The sequence below is a fragment of the Lissotriton helveticus genome, chromosome 5_1 (genome assembly GCF_964261635.1).
Source record: "Lissotriton helveticus chromosome 5_1, aLisHel1.1, whole genome shotgun sequence".
Lineage (NCBI taxonomy): Eukaryota > Metazoa > Chordata > Amphibia > Caudata > Salamandridae > Lissotriton > Lissotriton helveticus.
In genome coordinates this window covers 1,887,345,434-1,887,356,556 of record NC_136065.1, presented here as the reverse complement: position 1 = coordinate 1,887,356,556, position 11,123 = coordinate 1,887,345,434, and positions in this window count along the sequence as shown.

The following is an 11,123-nucleotide window of genomic DNA, read 5'->3' as shown; positions in this document are numbered from 1 at the left end:
AGGGATACCACCACATTACTCAGGGACACCCCCACATCACTCAGGGGCACCACCACATCACTCAGGGGCACCACTACATCCCTCGGGGACACCACCACATCACTCAATGACCCCACCACATCACTCAGGGGCACCACCACATCACTCAGGGGCACCACTACATCACTCGGGGACACCACCACATCACTCAATGACCCCACCACATCACTCAGGAACACCACCACATCACTCAGGAACACCACCACATCACTCGGGGACACAACCACATCACTCGGGGGCACCACCACATTACTCGGGGACACCACCACATCACTCGGGGACACCTCCAAATCACTCGGGGACACCACCACATCACTCGGGGACACCACCACATCACTTGGGGACACCACCACATCACTCAATCACGCAGGAACACCACCACATCACTCAGGGACACCACCACATCACTCGGGGACACCACCACATCACTCAGGGACACCACCACATCACTCAGGGACACCACAACATCACTCGTGAACACCACTACATCACTCGGGAACACCACCCCATCACTCGGGAACACGACCACATCACTCGGGGACACCTCCACATCACTCAGGGGCACCACCACATCACTCGGGGACACCACCACATTACTCGGGGACACCTCCACATCACTCGGGGACACCTCCACATCACTCGGGGACACCACCACATCACTCAATCACGCAGGATCACCACCACATCACTCGGGGACACCACCACATCACTCAATCACGCAGGAACACCACCACATCACTCGGGAACACCACCACATCACTCGGGGACACTACCACATCACTCAGGGACACCACCACATCACTCAGGGACACCCCCACATCACTCAGGGGCACCACCACATCACTCAGGGGCACCACTACATCCCTCAGGGACACCACCACAACACTCAGGGGCACCCCCACATCATTCAGGGGCACCCCCACATCACTCTGGGGCACCACCTCATCACTCAGGGACACCACCACATCACTCAGGGACACCACCACATCACTCAGGGACACCACCACATCACTCAGGGACACCACCACATCACTCGGGAACACCACCACATCACTCGGGGACACCACCACATCACTCGGGGACACCACCACATCACTCGGGGACACCACCACATCACTCGGGGACACAAGCACATCACTCGGGGACACCACCACATCACTCAATCACGCAGGAACACACCACATCACTCCGGGACACCACCACATCACTCGGGGTTACCACCACATCACTCGGGGGCATCACCACATCACTCGGGGGCATCACCACATCACTCGGGGGCATCACCACATTACTCGGGGACACCACAACATCACTCGGGGACACCACCACATCACTCGGGGACACCACCACATCACTGAGGAACACCACCACATCACTGAGGAACACCACCACATCACTCAGGGACACCACCACATCACTCGGGGACACCACCACATCACTCAGGGACACCCCCACATCACTCAGGGACACCCCCACATCACTCAGGGACACCCCCACATCACTCAGGGGCACCTCCACATCACTCAGGGACACCACCACATCACTCAGGGACACCACCATATCACTGAGGGACACCACCACATCACTCAGGGGCACCACTACATCACTCATGGACACCCCCATTTCACTCAGGGGCACCACCACATCACTCGGGGGCACCACTACATCACTCGGGGACACCACCACATCACTCAATGACCCCACCACATCACTCAGGAACACCACCACATCACTCGGGAACACCACCACATCACTCGGGGACACCACCACATCACTCGGGGACACCACCACATCACTCGGGGACACCACCACATCACTCGGGGACACAAGCACATCACTCGGGGACACCACCACATCACTCAATCACGCAGGAACACACCACATCACTCCGGGACACCACCACATCACTCGGGGTTACCACCACATCACTCGGGGGCATCACCACATCACTCGGGGGCATCACCACATCACTCGGGGGCATCACCACATTACTCGGGGACACCACAACATCACTCGGGGACACCACCACATCACTCGGGGACACAACCACATCACTGAGGAACACCACCACATCACTGAGGAACACCACCACATCACTCAGGGACACCACCACATCACTCGGGGACACCACCACATCACTCAGGGACACCCCCACATCACTCAGGGACACCCCCACATCACTCAGGGACACCACCACATCACTCAGGGACACCACCACATCACTCGGGGACACCACCACATCACTCAGGAACACCACCACATCACTCAGGAACACCACCACATCACTCGGGAACACCACCACATCACTCGGGAACACCACCACATCACTCGGGGACACCACTACATTACTCGGAGACACCACCACATCACTCGGGACACCTCCACATCACTCGGGGACACCACCACATCACTCAATCACGCAGGATCACCACCACATCACTCGGGGACACCACCACATCACTCAATCACGCAGGAACACCACCACATCACTCCGGAACACCACCACATCACTCGGGGACACTACCACATCACTCAGGGATACCACCACATCACTCAGGGACACCCCCACATCACTCAGGGGCACCACCACATCACTCAGGGGCACCACTACATCCCTCGGGGACACCACCACATCACTCAATGACCCCACCACATCACTCAGGGGCACCACCACATCACTCAGGGGCACCACTACATCACTCGGGGACACCACCACATCACTCAATGACCCCACCACATCACTCAGGAACACCACCACATCACTCAGGAACACCACCACATCACTCGGGGACACAACCACATCACTCGGGGACACCACCATATTACTCGGGGACACCACCACATCACTCGGGGACACCTCCAAATCACTCGGGGACACCACCACATTACTCGGGGACACCACCACATCACTTGGGGACACCACCACATCACTCAATCACGCAGGAACACCATCACATCACTCAGGGACACCACCACATCACTCGGGGACACCACCACATCACTCAGGGACACCACAACATCACTCAGGGACACCACAACATCACTCAGGGACACCACAACATCACTCGTGAACACCACTACATCACTCGGGAACACCACCCCATCACTCGGGAACACGACCACATCACTCGGGGACACCTCCACATCTTTTGGGGGCATCACCACATCACTCAGGGGCATCACCACATCACTCGGGGACACCACCACATTACTCGGGGACACCTCCACATCACTCGGGGACACCTCCACATCACTCGGGGACACCACCACATCACTCAATCACGCAGGATCACCACCACATCACTCGGGGACACCACCACATCACTCAATCACGCAGGAATACCACCACATCACTCGGGAACACCACCACATCACTCGGGGACACTACCACATCACTCAGGGACACCACCACATCACTCAGGGACACCCCCACATCACTCAGGGGCACCACCACATCACTCAGGGGCACCAGTACATCCCTCGGGGACACCATCACATCACTCAATGACCCCACCAATTCACTCAGGGGCACCACCACATCACTGAGGGGCACCACTACATCACTCAATGACCCCACCACATCACTCAGGAACACCACCACATCACTCAGGAACACCACCACATCACTCTGGGACACCACCACATTACTCGGGGACACCACCACATCACTCGGGGACACCTCCACATCACTCGGGGACACCACCACATCACTCGGGGACACCACCACATCACTCGGGGACACCACCACATCACTTGGGGACACCACCACATCACTCAATCACGCAGGAACACCACCACATCACTCAGGAACACCACCACATCACTCGGGGACACCACCACATCACTCGGGGACACCACCACATCACTCGGGGACAGCACCACATCACTCAGGGACACCACAACATCACTCGGGAACACCACTACATCACTCGGGAACACCACCCCATCACTCGGGAACACCACCACATCACTCGGGAACACCACCACATCACTCGGGGACACCTCCACATCTTTTGGGGGCATCAACACATCACTCAGGGGCACCACCACATAACTAGGGGACACCACCACATCATTTGGGGACACCACCAAATCATTCGGGGACACCACCACATCACTCGGGGACACCACCACATCACTCAGGGACACCACCACATCACTCAGGGACACCACCACATCACTCAGGGACACCACCACATCACTGAGGAACACCACCACATCACTCGGGGACACCACCACATCACTCATGGGCACCACCACATCACTCGGGGGCACCACCACATCACTCGGGGGCACCACCACATCACTCGGGGGCACCACCACATCACTCGGGGACACCACCACATCACTCGGGGACACTACCACATCACTCGGGGACACCACCACATCACTCGGGGACACCACCACATCACTCAGGGGCACCACCCAGGGGAACCATCACATCACTCAGGGGAACCAGCACATCACTCAGGGGCACCACCACATCACTCAGGGACACCACCACGTCACTCAGGGACACCACCACATCACTCAGGGACACCACCACATCACTCAGGAACACCACCACATCACTCAGGGACACCACCCAGGGGCACCACCACATCACTCAGGGACACCATCACATCACTCAATCACACAGGAACACCACCACATCACTCGGGGACAACGCCACATCACTCGGGGACACCACCACATCACTCGGGGACACCACCACATCACTCAGGGACACCACCACATCACTCAGGGACACCATCACATCACTCAATCACACAGGAACACCACCACATCACTCGGGGACACCACCACATTACTCGGGGACACCTCCACATCACTCGGGGACACCTCCACATCACTCGGGGACACCACCACATCACTCAATCACGCAGGATCACCACCACATCACTCGGGGACACCACCACATCACTCAATCACGCAGGAACACCACCACATCACTCGGGAACACCACCACATCACTCGGGGACACTACCACATCACTCAGGGACACCACCACATCACTCAGGGACACCACCACATCACTCGGGGTTACCACCACATCACTCGGGGGCATCACCACATCACTCGGGGGCATCACCACATTACTCGGGGACACCACAACATCACTCGGGGACACCACCACATCATTCGGGGACACCACCACATCACTGAGGAACACCACCACATCACTGAGGAACACCACCACATCACTCGGGGACACCACCACATCACTCGGGGACACCACCACATCACTCAGGGACACCACCACATCACTCAGGGACAGCACCACATCACTCAGGGACACCCCCACATCACTCAGGGACACTCCCACATCACTCAGGGGCACCTCCACATCACTCAGGGACACCACCACATCACTCAGGGACACCACCATATCACTGAGGGACACCACCACATCACTCAGGGGCACCACTACATCACTCATGGACACCCCCATTTCACTCAGGGGCACCACCACATCACTCAGGGGCACCACTACATCACTCGGGGACACCACCACATCACTCAATGACCCCACCACATCACTCAGGAACACCACCACATCACTCAGGAACATCACCACATCACTCAGGGGCATCACCACATCACTCAGGGGCACCACCACATCACTGAGGAACACCACCACATCACTCAGGGACACCACCACATCACTCGGTGACACCACCACATCACTCGGGGACACCACCACATCAATCAGGGACACCACCACATCACTCGGAGACCACCACATCACTCAGGGACACCACCACATCACTCAGGGACACCACCACATCACTGAGGAACACCACCACATCACTGAGGAACACCACCACATCACTGAGGAACAACACCACATCACTCGGGGACACCACCACATCACTCGGGGACACCACCACATCACTCGGGGACACCACCACATCACTCGGCGGCACCACCACATCACTAAGGGACACCTCCACATCACTCGGGGACACCACAACATCACTCAATCACGCAGGACCACCACATCACTCGGGGGCACCAGCACATCACTCAGGGACACCACCACATCACTCGGGGCACCACCACATCACTCAATGACCCCACCACATCACTCAGGAACACCACCACATCACTCAGGAACACCACCACATCACTTGGGGACACGACCACATCACTCGGGGACACCACCACATTACTCGGGGACACCACCACATCACTCGGGGACACCTCCACATCACTCAGGGACACCACCACATCACTCGGAGACATCACCACATCACTCAATCACGCAGAATCACCACCACATCACTCGGGGACACCACCACATCACTCAATCACGCAGGAACACCACCACATCACTCGGGGACACCACCACATCATTGAGGGAAACCACCACATCACTCAGGGACACCCCCACAACACTCAGGGGCACCACCACATCACTCAGGGGCACCATTACATCCATGGGGGACACCACCACATCACTCAATGACCCCACCACATCACTCAGGGGCACCACCACATCACTCAGGGGCACCACCACATCACTCAGGGGCACCACTACATCACTCAGGGGCACCACTACATCACTCAGGGGCACCATTACATCCATGGGGGACACCACGACATCACTCAAGGACCCCACCACTTCACTCAGGAACACCACCACATCACTCAGGAACACCACCGCATCACTCGGGGACACGACCACATCACTCGGGGACACCACCACATTACTCAGGGACACCACCACATCACTCGGGACACCTCCACATCACTCGGGGACAACACCACATCACTCGGGGACACCACCACATCACTCAATCACGCAGGATCACCACCACATCACTCGGGGACACCACCACATCACTCAATCACGCAGGAACACCACCACATCACTCGGGGACACCACCACATCACTCAGGGACTCCACCACATCACTCAGGGACACCAAAACATCACCCGGGAACACCACTACATCATTCGGGAACACCACCCCATCACTCGGGAACACCGCCACATCACTCGGGGACACCTCCACATCTTTCGGGGGCATCACCACATCACTCAGGGGCACCACCACATAACTCGGGGACACCATCACATCACTTGGGGACACCACCAAACCATTCGGGGACAACACCACATCACTCGGGGACACCACCAAACCACTCAGGGACACCACCACATCACTCAGGGACACCACCACATCACTCAGGGACACCACCACATCACTGAGGAACACAACCACATCACTGAGGAACACCACCACATCACTCGGGGGCACCACCACATCACTCGGGGGCACTACCACATCACTCGGGGGCACCACCACATCACTCGGGGGCACCACCACATCACTCAGGTACACCAGCACATCACTCAGGGACACCACCACATCACTCAGGGACACCACCACATCACTCAGGGACACCACCACATCACTCGGGGACACCACCACATCACTCAGGGACACCACCACATCACTCGGGGACACCACCACATCACTCGGGGACACCACCACATCACTCAGGAGCATCACCCAGAGGAACCATCACATCACTCAGGGGCACCAGCACATCACTCAGGGGGACCACCACATCACTCAGGGACACCACCGCATCACTCAGGAACACCACCGCATCACTCGGGGACACGACCACATCACTCAGGAACACCACCACATCACTCAGGGACACCACCCAGGGGCACGACCACATCACTCAGGGACACCAGCACATCACTCAATCACACAGGAACACCACCACATCACTCGGGGACACCACCACATCACTGGGGGACACCACCACATCACTCGGGGACACCACCCAGGAGCACCACCACATCACTCAGGGACACCAGCACATCACTCCGGGACACCACCACATCACTCAGGGACACCACCACATCACTCAGGGACACCACCACATCACTCAGGGACACCACATTATCACTCAGGGACACCACAACATCACTCGGGAACACCACCCCATCACTCGTGAACACCACCACATCACTCGGGGACACCTCCACATCTTTCGGGGGCATCACCACATCTTTCGGGGGCATCACCACATCACTCAGGGGCATCACCACATCACTCAGGGGCACCACCACATCACTGAGGAACACCACCACATCACTCAGGGACACCACCACATCACTCGGTGACACCACCACATCACTCGGGGACACCACCACATCAGTCAGGGACACCACCACATCAATCAGGGACACCACCATATCACTCGGAGACCACCACATCACTCAGGGACACCACCACATCACTCAGGGACACCACCACATCACTGAGGAACACCACCACATCACTGAGGAACACCACCACATCACTCGGGGACACCACCACATCACTCGGGGACACCACCACATCACTCGGCGGCACCACCACATCACTAAGGGACACCTCCACATCACTCGGGGACACCACAACATCACTCAATCACGCAGGACCACCACATCACTCGGGGGCACCAGCACATCACTCAGGGACACCACCACATCACTCGGGGCACCACCACATCACTCAATGACCCCACCACATCACTCAGGAACACCACCACATCACTCAGGAACACCACCACATCACTTGGGGACACGACCACATCACTCGGGGACACCACCACATTACTAGGGGACACCACCACATCACTCGGGGACACCTCCACATCACTCAGGGACACCACCACATCACTCGGAGACATCACCACATCACTCAATCACGCAGGATCACCACCACATCACTCGGGGACACCACCACATCACTCGGGGACACCACCACATCATTGAGGGAAACCACCACATCACTCAGGGACACCCCCACAACACTCAGGGGCACCACCACATCACTCAGGGGCACCATTACATCCATGGGGGACACCACCACATCACTCAATGACCCCACCACATCACTCAGGGGCACCACTACATCACTCGGGGACACCACGACATCACTCAAGGACCCACCACTTCACTCAGGAACACCACCGCATCACTCAGGAACACCACCGCATCACTCGGGGACACGACCACATCACTCGGGGACACCACCACATTACTCAGGGACACCACCACATCACTCGGGACACCTCCACATCACTCGGGGACACCACCACATCACTCGGGGACACCACCACATCACTCAATCACGCAGGATCACCACCACATCACTCGGGGACACCACCACATCACTCAATCCTGCAGGAACACCACCACATCACTCGGGAACACCACCACATCACTCGGGGACACCACCACATCACTCAGGGACTCCACCACATCACTCAGGGACACCACAACATCACCCGGGAACACTACTACATCATTCGGGAACACCACCCCATCACTCGGGAACACCGCCACATCACTCGGGGACACCTCCACATCTTTCGGGGGCATCACCACATCACTCAGGGGCACCACCACATAACTCGGGGACACGACCACATCACTCAGGAACACCACCACATCACTCAGGGACACCACCCAGGGGCACGACCACATCACTCAGGGACACCAGCACATCACTCAATCACACAGGAACACCACCACATCACTCGGGGACACCACCACATCACTGGGGGACACCACCACATCACTCGGGGACACCACCCAGGAGCACCACCACATCACTCAGGGACACCAGCACATCACTCCGGGACACCACCACATCACTCAGGGACACCACCACATCACTCAGGGACACCACCACATCACTCAGGGACACCACATTATCACTCAGGGACACCACAACATCACTCGGGAACACCACTACATCACTCGGGAACACCACCCCATCACTCGTGAACACCACCACATCACTCGGGGACACCTCCACATCTTTCGGGGGCATCACCACATCACTCAGGGGCATCACCACATCACTCAGGGGCACCACCACATCACTGAGGAACACCACCACATCACTCAGGGACACCACCACATCACTCGGTGACACCACCACATCACTCGGGGACACCACCACATCAATCAGGGACACCACCACATCACTCGGAGACCACCACATCACTCAGGGACACCACCACATCACTCAGGGACACCACCACATCACTGAGGAACACCACCACATCACTGAGGAACACCACCACATCACTCGGGGACACCACCACATCACTCGGGGACACCACCACATCACTCGGCGGCACCACCACATCACTAAGGGACACCTCCACATCACTCGGGGACACCACAACATCACTCAATCACGCAGGACCACCACATCACTCGGGGGCACCAGCACATCACTCAGGGACACCACCACATCACTCGGGGCACCACCACATCACTCAATGACCCCACCACATCACTCAGGAACACCACCACATCACTCAGGAACACCACCACATCACTTGGGGACACGACCACATCACTCGGGGACACCACCACATTACTCGGGGACACCACCACATCACTCGGGGACACCTCCACATCACTCAGGGACACCACCACATCACTCGGAGACATCACCACATCACTCAATCACGCAGGATCACCACCACATCACTCGGGGACACCACCACATCACTCAATCACGCAGGAACACCACCACATCACTCGGGAACACCACCACATCACTCGGGGACACCACCACATCATTGAGGGAAACCACCACATCACTCAGGGACACCCCCACAACACTCAGGGGCACCACCACATCACTCAGGGGCACCATTACATCCATGGGGGACACCACCACATCACTCAATGACCCCACCACATCACTCAGGGGCACCACCACATCACTCAGGGGCACCACCACATCACTCAGGGGCACCACCACATCACTCAGGGGCACCACTACATCACTCGGGGACACCACGACATCACTCAAGGACCCCACCACTTCACTCAGGAACACCACCACATCACTCAGGAACACCACCGCATCACTCGGGGACACGACCACATCACTCGGGGACACCACCACATTACTCAGGGACACCACCACATCACTCGGGACACCTCCACATCACTCGGGGACACCACCACATCACTCGGGGACACCACCACATCACTCAATCACGCAGGATCACCACCACATCACTCGGGGACACCACCACATCACTCAA